Below are 26,389 nucleotides of genomic sequence, written 5' to 3' on the forward strand. Positions count from 1 at the left end.
CTATATACCCGGGTTCGGGTAGGGTTTGGGTCGGGTTTTCTAATACCCGAGTATTATAATACCCTATTTTCGGGTTCGGGTAGGGTCGGTATGGATCGGGTTTGGTTCGGGTATGCCTCGGGTATTCATTTCTTTTGGATAAATTATAGAAATATAAAATGCAAAACCTTTTTATTTCATAAAACATAGAAATACATGACACCTAAATAATCATTGAACCGGATCGAATAAGATGATGAACATAAATAGCTTCGAATAACTTGATCGTCTTCGTTTATTGTTTGTCATCAAAGACCCCTTTTATAGGGTATAGAGATACAATGTAAACCAAACAAATGATCATGATAGACTTTCTAACGGCTATATAGCCGTTACCAAGGTAAAAAACTCGAAAAAACACAAAAAACGAAAAAACCTGAACAGGGTATTGAGAAACCCGGACCGGGTATTGAAAAAACCCGGTTCCGGGTTCGGGTTGAAACCGGGTACTCGTAAAACTCGGGTTGAAAACGGGTATAAAAAACCCGGTTCCGGGTTCGGGTTTTATAACAGAAATGCATACCCAACCCCTACCCTATGGGTAGGGTCGGGTTCGGGTATAAAAAACCGGGTTTTATAATACCCGGTTCCAAGTTTTATTTTCGGGTCCGGATCCAGGTTCGGGTTTTTTGTGCATCACTACCCTCAACTAGTATATATTATAAAAACGCCACAATAAAAAAAATGAATCTAATGGAAACCACTTGACAACCACAAATTGGTCCACCTGGAACAATAGGAGTCAAATTATTTATCTTTTTTTCCTTTAGTAATTAGTATAGATATATACTAATTACAAATAATCTTAACATACTAAACATACAAATTGAAGGAAAACTCAAAAAGACAAGGTGGCATTTTTGTAATTATCAATAACTATCAAAGTTACTCTACAAATATACCTAAAAAAACCTAACCACTCCCCCCACCCCCAAAAAAAACCTAAACCCCCCACCCCCCAAAAACCTAAAAAAAACCTACCCCCCACCCCCCAAAAACCTAAAAAAACCTAACCCTCCCCCCTACCCCCCACCCCCAAAAACCTAAAAAAAACCTAACCCCCCCCCCCCCCCCACCCCAAGCTAAAATGCTAAAAACTAAACCCCCCAAAAAACCTAAAAAAATCTAAAAAAATAAAAAAAAAACACACAAATTATTTTATTTTTTTAACATTTTTTATTAAAAAATCGCTACTTTTAGTAGCAGCAAAAAAAAAAAATTTTTTTTTTTTTGCTAACGAAATGTAGCGATTTTTTAATAAAAAATGTTAAAAAAAATTTGTGTTTTTTTAGGTATTTTTTGTTGTAACTTTGATAGTTGGTGGTAATTACAAAAATGCCACCTTGTCTTTTTGGGTTTTCCTTCAATTTGTATGTTTAGTATGTTAAGATTATTTGTATTTGATCTTTTGCCATAATATTAAATAATATGAGACAGTGGCTTTAAAAACACCTAAATTTGAAAGCCTTATGTTCATGTCTCACACACAATAGAACTAAATAAATACACCTTAAAAAGACAGAGAACCAAACCAAAATATTCATATGGATCAAGCCCATAAAGTGAAATTCTCAAACGCAAAACCATATTTTTCTTCGGATCAGTACAACCCAACTGAGAAGGTATTGTGACCCTAGTCAGTTGACATTGTCTGCTGAATCGAACATGGAAAAAAAAAATCTGTAATCATATTAAAATGAGGTGGTAACATATTTACATATTAGGCCTGGCCATCTATTAGAAATTAGTAACTACAACTATTGGGCCCAACCCAAGTTCGAGCCCAGTCTACGTCTTCCTTGAAGCAATTAGAATTGGTGGCTTGGTGCTTCGTAAGTCCTTGGTGGCTTGGTGCTTTGTAAATTATTTTTTTATAAACTAGTTTAATACTCGCCCGATGGACTGGTACTTTAATGTCATAATGATATAAGTATTTTACTTTGTATTATAAATCAAAACATTCTTGGTGTAAAAATATATATGATCGATTAACTTAATACTATGGGTCCTACCATTTTAGTAAACTTTGTTTTTGTTTTATAATATTTTCAAGTCCATCTCACATTTTACTATCATTTTGGTTTCTAAAAGTTAGAGTATCTTCATTTATATACTTATTATAATAAGCGTCTTTTGCTAATTTATCGTGGGAAGACAGAGAGAGTGAGGGCAACATGTTTCATGGTTGTCAAAATAACAAATGTCGTGAGAGATGGGATGGGAAAACTAAAGAAGAAGGTGTATTTGGTTCCATCGTTCAATATTTTGACCTCCTGCACATTTGATTATCATATCTGTATTTGGTCTTCAAATTTTCTAATATACTTGGTTCTTGGTTACCACCTCCTTGGTTGTAATTGTTGTATTGGTAACCCCCTTGGTTACCGCCTTGTAGGTTTTGATATAAGGATCCACCTTGATTACCGCCTTAATTTCCCGATTAAAAATTCGGGTTCATTTGATTCGAAGCGTTACCATACCTAAAATTTGGATGATTCCTCAAACCCGGGTGATAAGTGTTGGAGTTCATGTCGTATTGTTTTCGGTCTCCGTACACTTGATTCACCTCTTCGGCGGTTTGTGCCATATTCACTTGGCACTCTTCAGTCCGATGACCTATGTCTCCACAATCTTCACATACCGCAAACTGAACCGCCCCCACATCCATTTTCTTCATTTAAGCCAACTTGTGACATCTGTGCTTGTGATACCATTGTACAAACTCTGAACAATGCAATATTAATAAAACAGTGTGTTTTGATCCCAATGTTTGTTATTTATGTTTGATTTTATGTACATGTCGATTTTTGATCGATTTTGAACTCTATATCGCTTTCTGGGAAGTTATACGCGAACTGGTGCGTAAACGTAATCAGTTTAACGCGACAAACACTCCGGAATAGCAACATAAACTTAACATACCTTAACTAACCTTTACATAACTTAGAAATAAGTTTTAAAGGCTTTGGTATGGCAAAACAAGTTTATTCGCTCTCAGAGACTATTTGCGTCAACTTGCAAAAGTCTGCCTTTTCGTAAGGAAATGTACAGTCCGGAACTTGATCATAAGTTAAACATACCATATATAACCTAAACATAGCTTAGAAATAAGCTTTGATAGGTTCGGTGTGCGAAAACATGCTTATATGATCTTTCAGGGACTAAAAGTGTCAAAAACGGCGTAAGTTTGCATTTTCGCGCATATCTTACGTTCTGGTCACATCTGGACATCCAAAATTTTTGTACACACTAAAATATTTTTGTTTTAGTGATCGGCATGCAAAAATTCCATTCGCCGCTTAACTTGGTTCGTTTTCGCGTCCGTTTGAGTTTCGTCGTAATTTAGCGAACAACGTGACCGTACGACCAAACGACCCGACATCCGAGAGTTTTCCGAGAACATTTTGAGTCCTCTAAACTTTATTGACCTTGTGGAGCCTTGAAAATGGCTTAACGGGTGTCAAAAGTGCCTAAAATGGACTCGAACAAGTGCAGGGACCTATGCTGTAAATATTGAAAGTTGCTTACTAGTTTAAAAAGTCAAACGGTGTTTGACTTTCAGTTTGACCAGTCTATGGTCAACGCAAAGTTCGGTTGAACTTTGCAACGTGATTGTAATCACGATGGTTATAATCCTTAGCGATTATACCTATTGATTACCACGTTAACTGGGTCTAGTGACGAGTCAAAGTTTCGGTCAAAATGCGTTTTAGCACGCATTTTGCAACGGAAGTACTTTTAGGTATCAAAACACTTTGTTTTGATACCAAATCACTAAGTTAAACATGTTTTGACATGTTTAACTCATCACTATTAGTTTAGTGCTTGTTTAGGGTCGTAAGTTAAGCGGTCTAGACAATCGCTTAGACTTTCGAACCCAACCCGTTTGGTCGATCTTTAGGATCCGACCAAGCTTAGTTAGTGATCATAGTTGCATAGGGAATAACCTCTGAGGTTATACCTTATGATCACATAGGATTGGTTAGTGTAACATTCTGGTTACTATTTAACGGTTTTTTTTTATATATAAATACCAACAATTAGATGTGTAATTAAGTTTACACATACTATGAAAATACGAGTTTATTAAAACTTTTACAAATCATAAGTTATTCAACATAAGTGATCGAATTTGTCGTTTAAAAATTTACGACGAGGAAATGTGCGGAAGCATGTATCTTTATCGTGTCCGGTCCTTCGATGAGCTTGATCGTCTTCCGGTATCCAAAAAGAACCTACATTTCATCAACATGAAATGCTTTAGTCATACGGGAATTGTAATAGGTCTAAACAAATCCGGTAATAATAATGGAAGGAAAAAGAATCCCAACGTTAAACTTTTGATCTCAAAACATGAATTTCCAACTGGCCTCCACCGTAACTTACGGTGGCACCGTAAGTTACGGTGGCCCCTGGTGTGACATGCCCCTACCGTAAATCAGTAGGGGGCTGCCGTAAAGCCTTCAGCGGCACCGTATGTTACGGTGGCCCCTGCATTCCAGCTTTCCTATTTTGCCGTTTATTTGCACGAAAACTTTCGTATCTTTCAAACCGCTTATCCCATCTTCACCTACGGTCAAAACCATGTAAATAATTAGTTTTGACACTTTAATAATCGAGTATAAACAAGTTCCGTGCTTAACGTAACAAAACAAGAAATCATTTTTGTTTTGTTTTCAGCCCCTTCACCCGGCCGTGTCAAAAAGTCACCCGGCCGTGTCAGTTAACATATATTTTTCACAGCCAGCCACCCGGCCGTGTCAAAAAGTCACCCGCCCGTGTCAACTCTGCACGTCTATTTTTCATTAGTTCGTACCGAAACGGACATAACTCTCTCGTTTTTAATCCGTTTTACACGATTCTTTTTTTCCTACGCGTCCGTAATTTAATTCTCCATCATATGGAGTTAAAATCCGACATCCGGATTAACAAAAATTTAAGACTTTTAAGTCTTCGGCTTATTACCATTTTTACCAAATTTTGACCCGTTCGCGATTTTATCACACAAACATGTTTACTTGATCCATAAACTCATGGAATCATAATTTCAATATTTCCTATCAAATAATTCATAGATCATGGGTTTCTTACTTAGTTAGAACCCGTTTACGTTCAAGTGCTTATTTTGACCCGTTAAGGGTATTTAAGCACTTTAAAGCTTAAAGTCGCTTTCATTCATTTCTAGCGTTATATACAACATTCTTATCAAGTAATCTTCCACCACAACTATAATTGTGGTGGACTTAATGAGATGATCTATATAATCCGAGTTTTTCTCGTCCGATTGCTAATTTATGGCAAAGACTCATATAGAGTTATTTGACCGAAAGTTTACCTCTTTCGCTTCTTGCACTTATTTCAATTATTTATTTGATCATAAAACTCGTTTCAAAACTACCTTTAAAGGTTGTTTATTCGAATTAGCCAAGTAGGGCGTTTTAGTCAATTTTAGTCATTCTTTTACGACGAAGGACTATTAGTGCTTGTTTGAACCCCAAATCCGACCTTTTAACCATATTCTTGTTTAGAAACCAATATGTTTCTAAAACACCTTAATCATAACTCAACTTATTCGGTTTACCTAAAGGATAACTGGATATCTTATTTTAACCTCGTCTAACTATTATAAAACTCCAAGCTCTACATGATGAGTTGTATTATTATACATACCTGGCTCGGATCAATATATTGACCCGTTTCAATACATTTCCTTAGTGGCTGCTAAGCGATAGCGATGTAAGCATCCATGTGCTATTTATTTCCTAAAATCATGCATCTTGACAACCCATTAGTCGATATTGTCAAAGGGTGATAATTTCACCTTTTGACCCGTTTGGCCGAATTGACCGATTATATTAGCGAGATGATATTTATTACCACCTCGTAAATATATATATGACTCGCTCCGATTTACACCGTGCGGTCACTTGCTTATAATTCCATTTCTTAACACTTTTTAGCCTACTATGGCTTACGTCATAAATTATCTTTTTCGTAATACGACAAAAGGATATTATGAAATATATGACTAGTGTAAGATATACTTACCTCGTGTCCGAACTATGCTTTTTCCTTTCCTTCTTGATTCGTTTGACCCGCTCCCTCATCAAGCTTCCACCTAGCTTGTTACGCGTCAAACTATCATCATTGTTTTCAAGGTGGTTAGTTTAATCACAATTTAATACGATTATTCCACCTTACGCATTTCATACCAAAGATTACCATTTATCGCATTATGGGTCAGTTTGACTTTTCGAAAGTCAAACATCCCTTAATATGCACATTCACGTTCCTTAGCTAGTTTAGGCATTTTCAATTTACCCGGTGGGCGTTCCTTTAAGCTATCGTTCTAACGAGTCTTTTAACTCGAGTTCATGCTATTGTTAACACTAAGTTAGCCTAGTTCTTGATTATCGAAGACACTATATTTCTTTATCTCATAAAATCCACGGGTTTTCCCTCTATAAGTGAAACCCGTTTTGTCATGTTATCAGGCATTTATCCAAACCAAGTTCTATCTATAAACTAGTAGATACTCAATTTCACTTAGGCATTACATCGAACACCTTATGGGCATATTCTATAAATAATTCATTGACAAGCTCATGACTTGTCATATAACCCGAAATTTTTTCATCATTCAAACTATTTAACACACATATTTGCCTTTAAAGTTCTGAAATAACTTTGCATATGTCAAATTACACTAGAACAACCCATAATTTCCTAGTGTTTATCAATTCTACTTAACCCACTAGTCACCAACAATGGTGACCATGGTTTTTACTAGAATTTAGCACATGAATTCAGTTTTCACTAGAATAGTATTCACAATTCTAGTGTTTATCTAGTCTCTACAAACTCAATAATCATCTACTATGGTGATCAAAATTGCTAGAATCATCACACTAAATTTCAACAAGAATTCATCTAGGGTTTTATCCCTAAACATCATATTACTTCTAATTTCATCCATGCATCAAGAAATCAAGCTGAAATTTTCATTTTTCACATTTAACCTAGAATTCAAGATGCAACAAAATACCACAATTTTGCATACCTTTTGATCCCCGCAACGAGATGATCACTAATTCATGCTTGAAACTTGATTTGGAGCAGATTAGAGGCTTCAATTTGTGAATTTTGGGAGATTTGGGGTTTGATGGAGAAACCTGGTCGCCCCCTGTGTTTAACATCGACCAGACACACACTAAGTGTGTGTTTGGTGTGGTTTATTTTTGTTTTAATCATACAACTTTCACAATTGCCCCTTTTTAGTCCCTCATGTTTTTATTTTGATCAAATGAAACTATAATTCATTATTTATTTAGTCACATGTTACTAACTAGGTTAATTACTCCTAGTTACTTTAACGGGTTCGGGAAGTTATAACCCGTTATGTTTTAAGTCCAGTTAATTTGGCCTTTTTATATACTTTGTTTTCTCAAAGTATTTATTCCTCTTTTTAACTAATATTAGGTTTATTTATTTGAGTCCTAATATTTACCGGGTTAGTATTTACCACTAACGGTATTTTACCCGTTTTTACTATTAACGTGGTTTGATTACCAAACCCGTTTTCAGGATGTTACAAGTCTACCCCCCTTAAAGAGGTTTCGTCCTCGAAACCTTTTCTTACGTAATTCATTGAGTTTAAACTCAATGTATTCTATCCGAGAAATATTTTAAACATTACCTATACTTTTTAAGCAATCGTTAGTATTACCTGAAAGTATGGTAACATCTTTTTGATTACTAATTGTCTACATATCTCATACGACATAGTATATCTTCGAATTAACGTAGTCTCGTTATTTCCACTTGTTTAGTTAACTTAGCGATATCTATCGCTTTCGTATACTATCGAATTCCTTATTAACTTTGACCCGTTTAAAGGTCTTAAGTGAAATCTTTCACTTTTAGCAACAATTTCTTTTGTTTTCAAAATTCATTTATTCAGTCCAGTTATACCGAATCCACCGCTTACAAGCAACCAAATTACTTAAATGACCTTAACCGGTCTCACTAACTAGACTTGTTAGTCCAGTTACTCTTCTTTTTTTTTCGCTCACTTGGTTATAATGTGATTCCACTTCACATTGCATTTATTGACCGTGATCGGCTCACGTCACGTTTAATTTTTATCAACCTTTCATTTTCGAAAAGATCACTTTTCGAATATTTCGTCTTGCGCCTATCAGCGTCAAGACTCGTATCTTTCATGCTTACTATTTAAATTCCTATCAGAATTTATGTTTGTAAAAACATTATTTCTTACTAAAATCGAAGTTTTAGTTTTAGGATCTTCTTTTTAACTTTTGTCAATTATCTATACCAGGATATTGACAGTCCCTAATTTATTCTTATTTGATTATATCCCATTACCGGGCTCATTATTCTCTTGCATTTAACGCTACCTTTATCTGGCTAGCGCTCATTTGTGCCATTCGGCGTTATATTGTATTCAACATGTTTGACCTATTAATGTGAAATCCATCACTTAATAAACCTTCAACTTTATTCTTTATTCAACCCATTCGACTTCGAATAGTTGAACATATTTACTCACAATTTCTATATACGAGATTTTATAGTCCTACTCGTAATCCAAGTTACTTTGATTTTTCAACCCGCGTTCACGTCTCTTGGTTTACGCATGTGTTTAATTCTTACCCATCAACCGGGTGTTTCACCGAAGTCGTTATTATTGCAACCCTCCCGGTATGCATCAAGACTTCGCTTCATTTTTATATTCCGACTTTGTCCTCAAGTTTGACGTTTTACAAAAATGACTCGTTTAGAGACATATTCGCATTTTCCGGGTTCGAGTGTAAGTACACCCCCTCCCAATACATGTCTACTTTGTTTTACATGTTTATATTTTTCCGGGTTCGAGTGTAAGTACACCCCCTCCCAATACATGTCTACCTTGTTTTACATGTTTATATTTTTCCGGGTTCGAGTGTATGTACACCCCCTCCCAATACATGTCTACATCACTTTTCATGCTTGTATTTTCTGGGTTCGAGTGTAAGTACACCCCCTCCCAATACTTGTCTAAATCACTTTTCATGCTTGTGTTTTCTGGGTTCGAGTGTAAGTACACTCCCTCCCAATACTTGTCTAAATCATTTTTACATGCTTCTTTGTCCCTTCATTCGGGCTCATTATCCTGATGTAATACGCTTCCGTCACTCGGTTGTGCGTTTACCTTATTATCAAACATTTTGCTTATCTGATTCATTTGGGTACTTTTAATTAGTCCCATTCACTCCGCCCTTACTACATCGGATTTAAATGTGTCCGCTATAAGAAACTCATGGTATCATATGCCACTACTTACTTGGCCAGAGTAAGCGATTTAACACATGACATACACGACCTTTTTATAGTTTTCACATCACGCCCTATGTAAGTAACGCCTCAATTCGGTTTTCTTGGAAATTATATCCTGGATATGTATTTCTGTTCAGGTTTTTCCAAGTTTCTAATTTACCTATGCAACGATCATTCTCTACATGTTTGTCGCATATTGCTAATTGTGCTATTATATTTAAAAACACGCACCTGGTAATGCTTGCCTCGACGGGCGTTTCTTGCCATTAACCTTGTTCGCGGTCGTTACGCGATTTAGTCCTTAGTGAGCATGCTCCTATCGTCACACTTCGGACCGTTCCTCTATCATATCCTTAATTTGTTCAACTCTTGTCATCTTTAAATGCAAGTGTCCTTCAATCAAGATATTCACAAAAGTTAGTAATATCAACTTCAATAATCGCCTGTATTATAATACAAGGCTTTTTCTACTATACACGTCAACGCGCGTATTTTTGTCAACTATATCAATCATTTATTTGGGGTAACGTGTATTACACGGTAAGCCTATGTGTTGTCTACAACACTTTAATTACGCTAAACCATTAGCATACATGCACTTACCGGATTTGCGATCAAGCATCGAATCGAACACTATTCTTTGTCAAGAGCATAAGGTTTAAGTCCAAGCATGGTTCCTCCCCACCATACTCGAATCTCTAAAACCAGGGCTCTGATACCAACTTGTAACACTCTGGTTACTATTTAACGGTTTTTTTATATATAAATACCAACAATTAGATGTGTAATTAAGTTTAGACATACTATGAAAATACGAGTTTATTAAAACTTTTACAAATCATAAGTTACTCAACATAAGTGATCGAATTTGTCGTTTAAAAATTTACGACGAGGAAATGTGCGGAAGCATGTATCTTTATCGTGTTCGGTCCTTCGATGAGCTTGATCGTCTTCCGGCATCCAAAAAGAACCTACATTTCATCAACATGAAATGCTTTAGTCATACGGGAATTGTAATAGGTCTAAACAAATCCGGTAATAATAATGGAAGGAAAAAGAATCCCAACGTTAAACTTTTGATCTCAAAACATGAATTTCCAACTGGCCTCCACCGTAACTTACGGTGGCACCGTAAGTTACGGTGGCCCCTGGTGTGACATGCCCCTACCGTAAATCAGTAGGGGGCTGCCGTAAAGCCTTCAGCGGCACCGTAAGTTACGGTGGCCCCTGCATTCCAGCTTTCCTATTTTGCCGTTTATTTGCACGAAAACTTTCGTATCTTTCAAACTGCTTATCCCATCTTCACCTACGGTCAAAACCATGTAAATAATTAGTTTTGACAGTTTAATAATCGAGTATAAACAAGTTCCGCGCTCAACGTAACAAAACAAGAAATCATTTTTGTTTTGTTTTCAGCCCCTTCACCCGGCCGTGTCAAAAAGTCACCCGGCCGTGTCAGTTAACATATATTTTTCACAGCCCAGCCACCCGGCCGTGTCAAAAAGTCACCCGCCCGTGTCAACTCTGCACGTCTATTTTTCATTAGTTCTTACCGAAACGGACATAACTCTCTCGTTTTTAATCCGTTTTACACGATTCTTTTTTTCCTACGCGTCCGTAATTTAATTCTCCATCATATGGAGTTAAAATCCGACATCCGGATTAACAAAAGTTTAAGACTTTTAAGTCTTCGGCTTATTACCATTTTTACCAAATTTTGACCCGTTCGCGATTTTATCACACAAACATGTTTACTTGATCCATAAACTCATGGAATCATAATTTCAATATTTCCTATCAAATAATTCATAGATCATGGGTTTCTTACTTAGTTAGAACCCGTTTACGTTCAAGTGCTTATTTTGACCCGTTAAGGGTATTTAAGCACTTTAAAGCTTAAAGTCGCTTTCATTCATTTCTAGCGTTATATACAACATTCTTATCAAGTAATCTTCCACCACAACTATAATTGTGGTGGACTTAATGAGATGATCTATATAATCCGAGTTTTTCTCGTCCGATTGCTAATTTATGGCAAAGACTCATATAGAGTTATTTGACCGAAAGTTTACCTCTTTCGCTTCTTGCACTTATTTCAATTATTTATTTGATCATAAAACTCGTTTCAAAACTACCTTTAAAGGTTGTTTATTCGAATTAGCCAAGTAGGGCGTTTTAGTCAATTTTAGTCATTCTTTTACGACGAAGGACTATTAGTGCTTGTTTGAACCCCAAATCCGACCTTTTAACCATATTCTTGTTTAGAAACCAATATGTTTCTAAAACACCTTAATCATAACTCAACTTATTCGGTTTACCTAAAGGATAACCGGATATCTTATTTTAACCTCGTCTAACTATTATAAAACTCTAATCTCTACATGATTAGTTGTATTATTATACATACCTGGCTCGGATCAATATATTGACCCGTTTCAATACATTTCCTTAGTGGCTGCTAAGCGATAGCGATGTAAGCATCCATGTGCTATATATTTCCTAAAATCATGCATCTTGACAACCCATTAGTCGATATTGTCAAAGGGTGATAATTTCACCTTTTGACCCGTTTGGCCGAATTGACCGATTATATTAGCGAGATGATATTTATTACCACCTCGTAAATGTATATATGACTCGCTCCGATTTACACCGTGCGGTCACTTGCTTATAATTCCATTTCTTAACACTTTTTAGCCTACTATGGCTTACGTCATAAATTATCTTTTTCGTAATACGACAAAAGGATATTATGAAATATATGACTAGTGTAAGATATACTTACCTCGTGTCCGAACTATGCTTTTTCCTTTCCTTCTTGATTCGTTTGACCCGCTCCCTCATCAAGCTTCCACCTAGCTTGTTACGCGTCAAACTATCATCATTGTTTTCAAGGTGGTTAGTTTAACCACAATTTAATACGATAATTCCACCTTACGCATTTCATACCAAAGATTACCATTTATCGCATTATGGATCAGTTTGACTTTTCGAAAGTCAAACATCCCTTAATATGCACATTCATGTTCCTTAGCTAGTTTAGGCATTTTCAATTTACCCGGTGGGCGTTCCTTTAAGCTATCGTTCTAACGAGTCTTTTAACTCGAGTTCATGCTATTGTTAACACTAAGTTAGCCTAGTTCTTGATTATCGAAGACACTATATTTCTTTATCTTATAAAATCCACGGGTTTTCCCTCTATAAGTGAAACCCGTTTTGTCATGTTATCAGGCATTTATCCAAACCAAGTTCTATCTATAAACTAGTAGATACCCAATTTCACTTAGGCATTACATCGAACACCTTATGGGCATATTCTATAAATAATTCATTGACAAGCTCATGACTTGTCATATAACCCGAATTTTTTTCATCATTCAAACTATTTAACACACATATTTGCCTTTAAAGTTCTGAAATAACTTTGCATATGTCAAATTACACTAGAACAACCCAAAATTTCCTAGTGTTTATCAATTCTACTTAACCCACTAGTCACCTACAATGGTGACCATGGTTTTTACTAGAATTTAGCACATGAATTCAGTTTTCACTAGAATAGTATTCACAATTCTAGTGTTTATCTAGTCTCTACAAACTCAATAATCATCTACTATGGTGATCAAAATTGCTAGAATCATCACACTAAATTTCAACAAGAATCCATCTAGGGTTTTATCCCTAAACATCATATTACTTCTAATTTCATCCATGCATCAAGAAATCAAGTTTAAATTTTCATTTTTCACATTTAACCTAGAATTCAAGATGCAACAAAATACCACAATTTTGCATACCTTTTGATCCCCGCAACGAGATGATCACTAATTCATGCTTGAAACTTGATTTGGAGCAGATTAGAGGCTTCAATTTATGAATTTTGGGAGATTTGGGGTTTGATGGAGAAACCTGGTCGCCCCCTGTGTTTAACATCGACCAGACACACACTAAGTGTGTGTGTGGTGTGGTTTATTTTTGTTTTAATCATACAACTTTCACAATTGCCCCTTTTTAGTCCCTCATGTTTTTATTTTGATCAAATGAAACTATAATTCATTATTTATTTAGTCACATGTTACTAACTAGGTTAATTACTCCTAGTTACTTTAACGGGTTCGGGAAGTTATAACTCGTTATGTTTTAAGTCCAGTTAATTTGGCCTTTTTATATACTTTGTTTTCTCAAAGTATTTATTCCTCTTTTTAACTAATATTAGGTTTATTTATTTGAGTCCTAATATTTACCGGGTTAGTATTTACCACTAACGGTATTTTACCCGTTTTTACTATTAACGTGGTTTGAGCCGAACCGAACATAGGGGTGTTCATGAGCCGAACCGAACCGAACGGAGGTATGCTCGTGCTCGGTTCGGTTTGAAACCGAGCCGCTCGATTCGGTTCGGATTTAGGAAATCGAGCGGAAATCTTATGCTCATGCTCGGTTCGGTTTAAAACCGAGCCGCTCGGTTTGGTTCGGTTCGCTTTTGCTCAATTTTATTTAGGATTCCTACACAGCCATTAATTTACCAAAATTCATGGTTATAAATAAACACTTAAATAATTCAATACGTCCATTAAAAACAAATTCAAAGGCACCAAAGTTATCAAAACTAGAAAAAAAAATAAAACTGTGATGAACCTACAACAGAATAATATTCTACAAAGTAAGAATCAAATTTGGGATATATACAAAAAATACGAATGAATTAAAGAAGAGGTGTTTGGTGTGGGTACTTCAAACTCCGGAGTGGCTGTGCGTTTTGATTGACCGGCGGTGGAGTGGTGGATGGCCGACGGTGTAGCGGTTGTACGGCGAACGATGATTCTTGCGGACGAGGGATGTGGACGGTGGAACTGGATCTGGATGGATGTTAGCTGGATGTGTGACTTGAGAGTTGAGAGAGATTAGGGTTTTCTTTCTTTCTTTTTTTTAACTGAAGAAGGATTATACTATATGAGTATTCTAGGGTAGTTTTGGATGTCGACTTGATATGTCAAATGTCTATATTTAATAAATATAATATATATATTTAGTAAATAATATATATATATATAATAAAATAAATTCGATCGAAACCGAACGAGCGACGAGCGAGCGTACCTATGCTCGTACTCGGTTCGTTTTTAAACCGAACCGAGCTGCTCGGCTCGGTTTTAACCGAGCAAGGAATCGAACGAACAAATTTTCGAGCTTTTTCGAACGATCATCGAACGATCTTCGAGCGCCGAGCAGTTTGGACAGCCCTACTAGCACATTGATTTATTACACATTTTCTGCATATGTTTACTTAGCATATGTACACATTGTTTTATATGACATTTCTGCTATGTATGTTTACTAAGCATGCTAGCACATTGTTTTCCATGAACATTTCTACTAGGCATGTTTACTTAGCATACCTAGTACATGGCTTTCATAGCATGCTTACACTGGTTATGACATTTGGTGTGTTTAATCGGGACAATAATACATTCATTAACATTGATCACGCTGCTCGGTTGTATGTAGTGGTACCATAGGAATTGACAACTCCCGTTTCCGACTTCCTAGGTTTGTTTGGAAGTTGGGAATGACAGAATCCGACTACATAACTTAGATAAACCTTTAATTTGTTTAAAGGTTTGTCGCCACAGTCGCAAGGCTTGAATGTATGCGATTAACATTCTGCATAAATGTTTGTAATCATAAAGCATTGTTTTCTGCAAAACATAACATTTGATTTAAACTTAGGTTTATTCAAAAACCTTGTTTTGTATATTTTTCCTATGGTTGAGTAATTACTTGTTATTCACCATACATGACATTTGTTACACATTGGCATCATCACATAGCTTAAGTAGGTACTTGCTACTTGCTATGCATTTCATTTTGATATACATGATACATGTTACACATGACATTAAAGATGGTTTTCACATGAACATTTTGACATTGAACATTACATTTTGGTTGATTATTTATAAGTGACTTATGTAACGGGGCTATGTGTTATATGATAAAAGCATGGTGGATACGCCGCTGGTACTTCCTATATATAAGTGCTTTTATTGTATTATGCATTGTTGCGTTATCTAAACCACTTGGGCAAGACATGAAACATTTTTACAAGAACATGGCATTGTTTTACAAATTACATATTTTATACAAATTCACTTTTTACTTGGTTATTCATTTAACCATGCACTGCCCTTTTCATCATCATTTGATTTTCATATCGATTTTCATGTGATTTCATAAAGGAAAACATTTTACAAGGTTCATGACTTCATTTTTGTCAAACACTTCTTTCAAATCCAAGTCATGAATCTGCATAAACAAAACCTATGTATCTCACAAGCACTTTTATGCTGACGTACCTATTTTTACATGTGTTTCAGGTGCTAGTGCATGATGATGTTTGTGCTTCACTTAGGCGGACTCGGGCCTTAGTGACTTAAAAGACAGTTATTGTGATGTTTTAGTTTGAACTTAAAGACAATGTAAACTTTAATTTCAATAATACACAATTTTAATTACCATGGTTGTTGAAACAATAATTCTGTCGCCTCACTCCCCGGCGTTTCCGCCGCGGTTTTGTTGTTTTAACGCGGCTGGGGTGTGACAGAAGAGTTGGTATCAGAGCCAATGGTTATAGGGAATTAGGTTATTAGTAATGCTTTGACCTAGACTATAACTTTCAAGGACCCTAACATAAGTTTACTTGTGTTTAGATCTTAAAACAATACACGTCACCTATCCTTAGGTGATTACCAAAACTTGAACACAATTTTCCAAAATGATTTTGAAATCAATCATCTATCCTTAGATGATTTCTTTTGGCCTCGTGCCTTCCAAATTTTCAAAATCTCGTCAAAGTTTTTGGTCTAAATAATGTGAACACATGCAAACTGGAAGAGTGAATGCCTGTACCCTGAGTTTTCTGTCTAAGGCTAGAGTGTTCGTACAAATCCGCAGTATCGGACCAGTCACTCTTACCTGGGAACTCTTGGGGTAAGTGTTCACTTATAGGCGAGCATGTCTTTGGTGATACATTATTATGACTCATTTACTTTGATTTGTCATTGTGTGTTGTTTGTTTGCTTTATGGTAACAAACAAATGACCACCTTCCTTGCTTTTTGTCGATTTTATGATATCTCATTTTTCATCACATCATCTCACTCATTTTCTCTCATGTTTCCTCTTTTAGAATGCCTCCTCGACGTAATGTTCCTCAACCTGATGCCGAACTGGCAGCTATTATAGCACAGCAGATGGCTGCTATGCTACCTGGTCTCATAACTCAAATAAACCAAGCCACCAATAACAATGTTAATGCACCTGCTCCGTGCAACTTTAAACAGTTTAACTCGGCTAAACCGCTCAAGTTTAGTGGTACTGAAGGAGCAACTGGGCTCCTATAGTGGTTTGAGAGTCTTGAGAGAACATTTCGCCATGTTCAGTGTCCGAACAATCGTAAGGTCGAGTTTGCTTCGAGTGTATTTCAAAAGAGGGCTCTTACCTGGTGGAATGGGGTAATGAGAGATAGAGGTGCTGATGTTGCTTTGGGTCAAACATGGGAGGAACTTAGAGCTCTCATGATGAGAGAATTTTGTCCTCGTCACGAGCAGAGGGCACTCGAAGATGAGTTCCATGACTTGAAGCAAGACAGTGGTGAACACCGGGCTTATACAGATAGATATGAGGAGCTAAGCTTGCTCTGTCCTACAATGGTCACGCCTTTGGATAAGGCAATCGAGAGGTACATAGACGGTTTGCCAGATCCTGTTCAGGATATTGTCACTGGCAGCAACCCTACTACCGTCCGACAGGCCATAGAGCTAGCTGCAACCCTTACTGAGTTGCAAGTCAAAAAGAGTAAACTCCACAGAAAAGGTGACAAAAAGCAGAAACAGTCTGATAGCACCACTGAGAAAAAGGGCAAGAAGGCTGCTGAATCTTCTAAGAAATCTAAGAAGCGTAAGGCTTCCAAAAACTTCGCTGTCACTGCTCAGACTAATCAGGCTGCTCCTAATCAGGCTGCACAGAATCAGGCTGCACAACCTGCTGCCAAGAGGCAGTATGCGGGAAATGCACCTCTGTGCAACAGATGTAACAGCCATCACCCGCCACAGTTGCAATGTCGCATCTGCACGAATTGTGGCAAGTCTGGTCATCTTGCGAACACCTGCAGTTTTGCTCCGAATCAAAATCAGGCAGCTCAAACCAAGCTGTGCAAAACCCTGCCCAGAATCCTGCACGACCTCACTTTCCGCCTGGTTCATGTTTCAATTGTGGGGATCTGACCCACTACAGGAACAACTGCCCGAGGTTGGCAAACGCAAATCAGGCACCAGCTCGTGGTAGAGCTTTTAATCTTTATGCAAATGAGGCGCGTGCGGATAACGAAGTAGTGAACGGTACGTTCCTTGTTAACAACCATCTTGCTTCTGTTCTATTTGATTCGGGTGCCGATAAGAGTTTTGTGTCCTTAGCATTTGAGCCTTTGCTTGCGATGACTAGAACAAAACTAGGAAAGCCCTTGACAGTAGAAGTAGCTAGTGGTGAACCTGTTGTACTCGACTCTGTTCTTCGAAATTGCCAGTTGAATCTCAATAACCATCTTTTCCCCATTGACCTCACACCGATGCAACTCGGGAGCTTCGATGTTATAGTAGGAATGGATTGGTTATCCAAGTACCATGCTGAGGTGGTATGTTTTGAGAAGTTGGTTCGTATACCGCTTTCGACTGGTGAGATCTTAGAAGTTCGTGGGGAGAAACCTGTTAGTGGTCTTAAGCTTATGTCTTTTACCCAAGCCCGCAAATACATACGAAAGAAATATGTTGCTTTCTTGGCACATGTCGTAGAGGATAAAGGCAAGGGTAAGACTATCCAAGATATCCCTGTTGTTCGGGATTATCCAGAGGTATTTCCTGAGGAATTACCTGGTTTACCCCCTGTAGCCAAGTTGAGTTTCGCATTGATCTTGTACCTGGCGCAAATCCCATTGCTAAATCACCTTATCGTCTTGCACCATCTGAGATGCAAGAGTTATCTAATCAGCTTCAGGAGCTTTCTGGCAAAGGATTCATTCGTCCGAGCTTTTCACCTTGGGGCGCTCCTGTCCTATTCATGAAAAAGAAAGATGGATCATTCAGGATGTGTATCGATTACCGTGAGCTTAACAAGCTTACCATTAAGAATCGATATTCCCTACCTCGCATTGATGATCTCTTTGATCAGCTACATGGTGCTACTTGCTTTTCAAAGATTGATCTGCGTTCTGGGTATCATCAACTTCGAGTTCTCGAAGAAGATATTCCCAAGACAGCTTTTCGTACGCGTTATTGTCATTATGAGTTCACTGTTATGCCCTTCGGTCTAACAAATGCTCTAGCTGTTTTCATGGACTTGATGAATAGGGTCTGTAAGCCTTATTTGGACAAGTTCATCATTGTATTCATTGATGACATTTTGATGTATTCTAAGACTCGAGCTGATCATGAGCAACATCTTCGTCTTACAATGGAGCTTCTAAAGAAAGAACAGCTTTTAGCCAAATTATCCAAGTGCGAATTCTGGCTTAAGGAAGTTCAATTTTTGGAACACATTGTTAACGAACAAGGTATACATGTAGATCCCACCAAAATCAGTGCGATTAAGGATTGGGATACTCCTACTACTCCTACCGAGGTTCGTTCATTTCTTGGTCTCGCGGGTTATTATCGCCGTTTCATTGAAAACTTCTCCAAGATTGCGGTTCCTCTCACTGCATTAACTCAGAAGAATAAACCTTTTGAGTGGGGATCTAAACAGGAAAAAGCTTTCCAGACCTTGAAACAGAAACTCTGTGATGCACCTATTCTATCGTTGCCTGAAGGTAATGACAATTTTGTTGTGTACTGTGATGCATCAAATTTAGGCCTTGGCTGCGTTCTTATGTAAAGAAACAAAGTTATAGCCTATGCATCAAGACAGCTGAAAGTGTACGAGAAAAACTACACGACTCATGATCTTGAGTTAGGTGCAGTAGTCTTTGCTCTCAAAATCTGGAGACACTACCTGTATGGTACAAAGTGTGTAGTGTTTACTGACCACAAGAGTCTCCAGCATATCTTCAATCAGAAAGAACTAAACATGAGGCAACGACGTTGGGTAGAACTCCTAAACGACTACGATTGCGAAATTCGCTACCATCCTGGTAAGGCGAATGTCGTGGCTGATGCATTAAGTCGTAAGGAACATGTCAAGCTTCACTGTGTTCAGGTTCGATCTGACATTCAAACTCGCATAATTCAGGCTCAACATACTTGTGTTACACAAGACTTGATGGGTAAAGAATCACCGTGTCATACTAAGCCTGAGCTTGAATTGAAAGACTTCGGGATATTCTATTTCATGGACCGTTTGTGGGTCCCAAGTATAGACGATCTTCGCACCTTGCTTATGGATGAAGCTCACAAGTCTCGTTATTCTATTCATCCTGGTGCAGACAAAATGTATAAGGATCTTCGAACCCAGTATTGGTGGCCTGGTATGAAGAAAGACATTGCCTTATATATTTCAAAATGCCTTACTTGTCTTAAGGTTAAGGAAGAACACCAACATCCCTCTGGATTATTGGAGCAACCAGAGATTCCGGTTTGGAAATGGGAAAACACTGCTATGGATCTCATTACCAAGCTGCCGCACACTAAAAGAGGTCATGATGCCATTTGGGTAACCGTTGATCGGCTAACCAAGTCAGCACATTTCTTGCCTATCCGTGAGGATTTATCTGCTGACAAGTTGGCCAAAATCTATGTTGATGAGATTGTATCTCGACATGGTGTTCCGTTGAACATCATATCTGACAGAGATGCTCGATTCTCGTCTCGCTTTTGGAGAACCATGCAATCTGCCATGGGTACCCAACTTCATTTGAGCACAGCATACCATCCGCAGACAGATGGTCAATCTGAGAGAACTATCCAGACAATGGAGGATATGCTTAGAGCATGTGTGATTGATTTTGGTGGTAGTTGGGATTCGCATCTACCATTGATCGAATTCTCCTACAACAATAGTTTTCACTCTAGCATCAACATGGCTCCTTTCGAAGCTTTATACGGTCGAAAATGTCGTTCACCGGTCTGCTGGAATGAGATAGGTGAAGCTCAGCTTACTGGACCCGATCTCATTCTAGAGACTACAGATAAGGTCAAGAAGTTTCGTGATAACCTTCAGACAGCTAGAAGCCGTCAAAAGAGTTACGCGGATCGACGACGCAAGCCCTTAGAATTTCAAGTCGGTAATCACGTCCTACTCAATGTGTCTCCTTGGAAAGGTGTGATTAGATTTGGAAAGAAAGGAAAACTTGCACCACGCTATGTTGGACCATTCAAGTTCATTGAAAGAGTCGGAAAAGTAGCCTACAGATTAGAGCTACCTCCTGAACTTGGAAATGTTCATCCAACATTCCACGTGTCCAATCTTAAAAAAGTGTTTAGCTGATGAGAACCTCCATATACCACTTGATGAAATTCGTGTTGATAACACGATGCACTTCGTTGAGAAACCTGTGGAAATAATGGACCGTGAAGTCAAAAAGCTCAAACGCAAGCGCATTCCAACTGTCAAAGTTCGCTGGGAATCTAAAAGTGGCCTAGAGTTTAATTGGGAACGTGAAGATCAGATGAAAGCGAAATATCTACATCTATTCTCACAAGTTTCCTCTGAATAAATTTCGGGACGAAATTTCCTAAAGTAGGGGAGACTGTGACATCTGTGCTTGTGATACCATTGTACAAACTCTGAACAATGCAATATTAATAAAACAATATGTTTTGATCCCAATGTTTGTTATTTATGTTTGATTTTATGCACATGTCGATTTTTGATCGATTTTGAACTCTATATCGCTTTCTGGGAAGTTATACGCGAACTAGTGCGTAAACGTAATCAGTTTAACGCGACAAACACTCCGGAATAGCAACATAAACTTAACATACCTTAAATAACCTTTACATAACTTAGAAATAAGTTTTAAAGGCTTTGGTATGGCAAAAACAAGTTTATTCGCTCTCAGGGACTATTTGCGTCAACTTGCAAAAGTCTGCCTTTTCGTAAGGAAACGTACAGTCCGGAACTTGATCATAAGTTAAACATACCATATATAACCTAAACATAGCTTAGAAATAAGCTTTGATAGGTTCGGTGTGCGAAAACATTCTTATATGATCTTTCAGGGACTAAAAGTGTCAAAAACGGCGTAAGTTTGCATTTTCGCGCATATCTTACGTTCTGGCCACATCTGGACATCCAAAATTTTTGTACACACTAAAATATTTTTGTTTTAGTGATCGGCATGCAAAAATTCCATTCGTCTCTTAACTTGGTTCGTTTTCGCGTCCATTTGAGTTTCGTCGTAATTTAGCGAACAACGTGACCGTACGACCAAACGAGCCGACATCCGAGAGTTTTCCGAGCACATTTTGAGTCCTCTAAACTTTATTGACCTTGTGGAGCCTTGAAAATGGCTTAACGGGTGTCAAAAGTTCCTAAAATGGACTCGAACAAGTGCATGGACCTATGCTGTAAATATTGAAAGTTTGCTGATCTGCAGGGACCATACCGGCCGCGTAAGCCTGGTCCTCTGCCTTACGCGGGCCGCCTGAAGTGCCCAGCGACCAGAATTCATTTTTCAGCAATCTGTTGTTACTTCAGGGGCTGTTATGGTAACTTCTTTGTGTGATGGGCAAGTTTGTGTGATCACCAAGGTTCCCAATCAGTTCCTAACACTTGTAGGGTCAAGATTATTCCTTGTTGGCCACACAAACCACTTGGAATGATCTCATGAACTCATAACAAGTATATATAGCCATCAACTCTCATTTGTTCCTTGCTCATTCTCCTATTCTCTTCTCTACATCTGATTTGGGAGCTCTCTCATCTGATTGGAAGCTTATTTTCTTTGTAGAAAAGATAGCAAGGACCCTTAGTGAGCATTCTTTCATTCTTTTATTGCTTACTAGTTTAAAAAGTCAAACAGTGTTTGACTTTCAGTTTGACCAGTCTATGGTCAACGCAAAGTTCGGTTGAACTTTGCAACGTGATTTTAATCACGATGGTTATAATCCTTAGCGATTATACCTATTGATTACCACGTTAACTAGGTGTAGTGACGAGTCAAAGTTTCGGTCAAAATGCGTTTTAGCACGCATTTTGCAACGGAAGTACTTTTAGGTATCAAAACACTTTGTTTTGATACCAAATCAGTAAGTTAAAAATGTTTTGACATGTTTAACTCGTCACTATTAGTTTAGTGCTTGTTTAGGGTCGTAAGTTAAGCGGTCTAGACAACCGCTTAGACTTTCGAACCCGACCCGTTTGGTCGATCTTTAGGATCCGACCAAGCTTAGTTAGTGATCATAGTTGCATAGGGAATAACCTCTGAGGTTATACCTTATGATCACATAGGATTGGTTAGTCATTTGATAGTTAGCTTGTATGCCCATAGGAAATGACCAAAATGCACTTTTGAAGCATAAATCCGTATTTTGACTATATGAACATATTTTTGACATGTAAACTGATTTAGTAACATCTTTAGGGATAATTGGGCATGTAAGACTTGACATAGCACATAGTTAACCATCTGAACATAGTTTTACGCAAACGACGCCTTATAGTAGCTTATACTACCATAATGGGTCGAAACGGGTCAAAAGCACTTAGTTAGACTTTCCAATCAGAATGTAGCGCCTATTAAATCATACCATATGAGTTCAAATACTCATTTGATTAATAGAACCTCATTCTATCCTATCTCCCGATTTAGGATCCGTTTAATAACATAGTTACCTATACTAGGTGCCGGTTGATTCGTGATCCTTGGAGCCTTATTTGGTCTTATTCTCAAGACTTTTAGGCAATCCCAAGTGAGTACATAGTTCCCCTCTTTTACCGCTTTCAAATACTTTGGGGTGATACACATGTACATACGTGTTACTTTCGTGCATTTCATGCTTTTATAACATAAACATGCTAGTTTCACCCAGTACATATCTAGTACATGATTTCAATTATGTTTTGCTATGTATGTTAAGCATGCTAGCACATTGATTTATTACACATTTGCTACATATGTTTACTTAGCATATGTACACATTGTTTTATATGACATTTCTGCTATGTATGTTTACTAAGCATGCTAGCACATTGTTTTACATGAACATTTCTACTAGGCATGTTTACTTAGCATACCTAGTACATGGTTTTCATAGCATGCTTACATTGGTTATGTCATTTGGTGTGTTTAATCGGGACAATAATACATTTATTAACATTGATCACACCGCTCGGTAGTATGTAATGGTACCATAGGAATTGACAACTCCCGTTTCCGACTTTCTAGGTTTGTTTGGAAGTTGGGAATGACAGAATCCGACTACATAACTTAGATAAACCTTTAATTTGTTTAAAGGTTTGTCGCCACAGTCGCAAGGCTTGAATGTATGCGATTAACATTACTGCATAAATGTTTGTAATCATAAAGCATTGTTTTCTGCAAAACATAACATTTGATTTAAACTTAGGTTTATTCAAAAACCTTGTTTTGTACATTTTTCCTATGGTTGAGTAATTACTTGTTATTCACCATACATGACATTTGTTACACATTGGCATCATCACATAGCTTAAGTAGGTACTTGCTACTTGCTATGCATTTCATTTTGATATACATGATACATGTTACACATGACATTAAAGATGGTTTTCACATGAACATTTTGACATTGAACATTACATTTTGGTTGATTATTGATAAGTGACTTATGTAACGGGGCTATGTGTTATAGGATAAAAGCATGGTGGATACGCCGCTGGTACTTCCTATATATAAGTGCTTTTATTGTATTATGCATTGTTGCGTTATCTAAACCACTTGGGCAAGGCATGAAACATTTTTACAAGAACATGACATTGTTTTACAAATTACATATTTTATATAAATTCACTTTTTACTTGGTTATTCATTTAACCATGCACTGCCCTTTGCATCATCATTTGATTTTCATATCGATTTTCATGTGATTTCATAAAGGAAAACATTTTACAAGGTTCATGACTACATTTTTGTCAAACACTTCTTTCAAATCCAAGTCATGAATCTGCATAAACAAAACCTATGTATCTCACAAGCATTTTTATGCTGACGTACCTATTTTTACATGTGTTTCAGGTGCTAGTGCATGATGATGTTTGTGCTTCACTTAGGCGGACTCGGGCCTTAGTGACTTAAAAGACAGTTATTATGATGTTTTAGTTTGAACTTAAAGACAATGTAAACTTTAATTTCAATAATACACAATTTTAATTACCATGGTTGTTGAAACAATAATTCTGTCGCCTCACTCCCCGGCGTTTCCGCCGCGGTTTTGTTGTTTAAACGCGGCCGGGGTGTGACACAACTCCCGCTCTAAAGTAGCAATACGGTCTTTAGCACTAGAATCTAAATCGGGTAATGACCGAGAGACAGGATGATTTTTAGCTCGGTTTGCCATAGCAACAGTTTTGGAATTCTTGCTCATCCTTTCCAAGAATGCACAGTCATTTTCTTCATGATTCTTCAATGGAGTACCGTTGCTTGCGGATAGGAGGTACTTATGATCTTTCGAGTGCAAACCTCGCACAAAACACTTCAACAATTCCCATCTAGGAATTTGTTGGCTAGGCACTTCCGAACTAACTCCTTGAAACGAGTAAGGGCTTCATGTAGCAACTCTCCTGATAGTTGTCGAAATGACCGAATTTCATCTGGTGCATCATCGGTCTTTGCTATCGAGTAGTACTCGTCGAGAAACACTTGTTGCATCTCAGCCCAAGTGCGAATACTATACGCCGGAAGTGTAAGGAACCACTGTTTCGCCTTATCTTTCAGTAAGAACTGGAATAGTTGTAGCTTTACCTCCTCTATCTAGTTATGGCCCCTATCGTGCCACATATAGCGGAAAATTCTGCCAAGTGAGTATACGGCTTGTCGTGTGTCCTACCGTTGAAGTGAGGTAGGATGTTGATGTAATTGGGCTTGAATTCGAACAATCTCACTCCTCGAGGTGGAGGAATAATGGGTGAGTCGCTCTCGGTGACCATTGGTCTAAATCGACCATTCACACCTCTTGGAGCCCCTTGGTTCGGTTGTTGGAGATACAGACCGTTGACATCTTGATTCTCTAGTCTTCTATAACCTCTTCTATCACCACCCCGATCACCACCTTGAATACCGCCTCCCACGAATTGAGGAATCCTGTTACGGTTGACGTTGTTATTTTTGTAATTTCCGTCATCCCGGTTCCTTTGATTGTTGTTTCGTAGTTGATGTTATTTCCATACCCGTCATTTCGACCATAATCGTTCCCATACCCTTCGTTGTTTCGCACAAAGTTGGCGTTTTGATAGCCATAATCTTCGTACTCAAACCTTTGATCATTGTAGAAATTACCCACGTTGTCGTCACCCAACATTTCATCATCAACTCTCTCATTATAATTCCCACCATCATCCGAGTACTCCGAGTGAACACTCACATGTTCCGGCGATTGATAACCGGGAACATTAAACGGTTCGTCATCGGGAATAACGTTTTTGATCAAATCATCGATATTGATAAACTGAGCTTCATTTGCGGGATTGCCGCGGTTTTGGTTAACTCCACGGTTGGCGTTAACGTTGCGGTTGTTGAGGTTTGGTGGTAGTGGGTTTTGTCAATTTTGGTTTTGAGGTGGAGGTGTAGGTGTACGTTGGTTGTTGTTATGATCTGGGCCACAGTTTTGAAATGGTGGTGTTGGTGGTCTTGAGTTGTTACCAACGCTCGGTTGATCATTTTGGATGTTTGGTTAGAGCGAAGGTTATCACGATATTGGAATTGGTGTTGGTTGTTGGGTTGGTTGGAATTTTGGGGATCCATTGAACTAGGTTCAACAGATTGTGTAGACGGTGGATGGGTGTTGGGTGAGTCAGAAGCAAGAGTTGCCTCTAACCGATTGACTAAG

At 37.8% G+C, this 26,389-nt stretch overlaps 2 long non-coding RNA genes across 4 annotated transcripts; both read right to left on the reverse strand.

Annotated features, from left to right (window-relative positions):
- Window positions 1-4,522: 4,522 nt before the first annotated feature.
- Window positions 4,523-7,470, reverse strand: LOC110898969. Its single transcript, XR_002569824.2, has 3 exons — window positions 7,100-7,470; window positions 5,710-6,177; window positions 4,523-4,609 (listed from the first exon to the last, which is right to left on the reverse strand). It is a non-coding gene; the product is annotated as an uncharacterized LOC110898969 (long non-coding RNA).
- A 2,718-nt stretch (window positions 7,471-10,188) lies between these two features.
- On the reverse strand, window positions 10,189-13,330 carry LOC118485401. Of its 3 annotated transcripts, XR_004875886.1 has the most exons (4): window positions 13,173-13,330; window positions 11,783-12,250; window positions 10,544-10,681; window positions 10,189-10,346 (listed from the first exon to the last, which is right to left on the reverse strand). It is a non-coding gene; the product is annotated as an uncharacterized LOC118485401 (long non-coding RNA). The 3 variants fall into 3 exon arrangements; XR_004875887.1 differs by lacking the exon at window positions 10,544-10,681; XR_004875885.1 differs by lacking the exon at window positions 10,189-10,346 and having other exon boundaries at window positions 10,386-10,681.
- Between the last annotated feature and the right edge of the window lie 13,059 nt (window positions 13,331-26,389).

The sequence above is a fragment of the Helianthus annuus genome, chromosome 13 (assembly GCF_002127325.2).
Source record: "Helianthus annuus cultivar XRQ/B chromosome 13, HanXRQr2.0-SUNRISE, whole genome shotgun sequence".
Taxonomy (NCBI): Eukaryota; Viridiplantae; Streptophyta; class Magnoliopsida; order Asterales; family Asteraceae; genus Helianthus; species Helianthus annuus.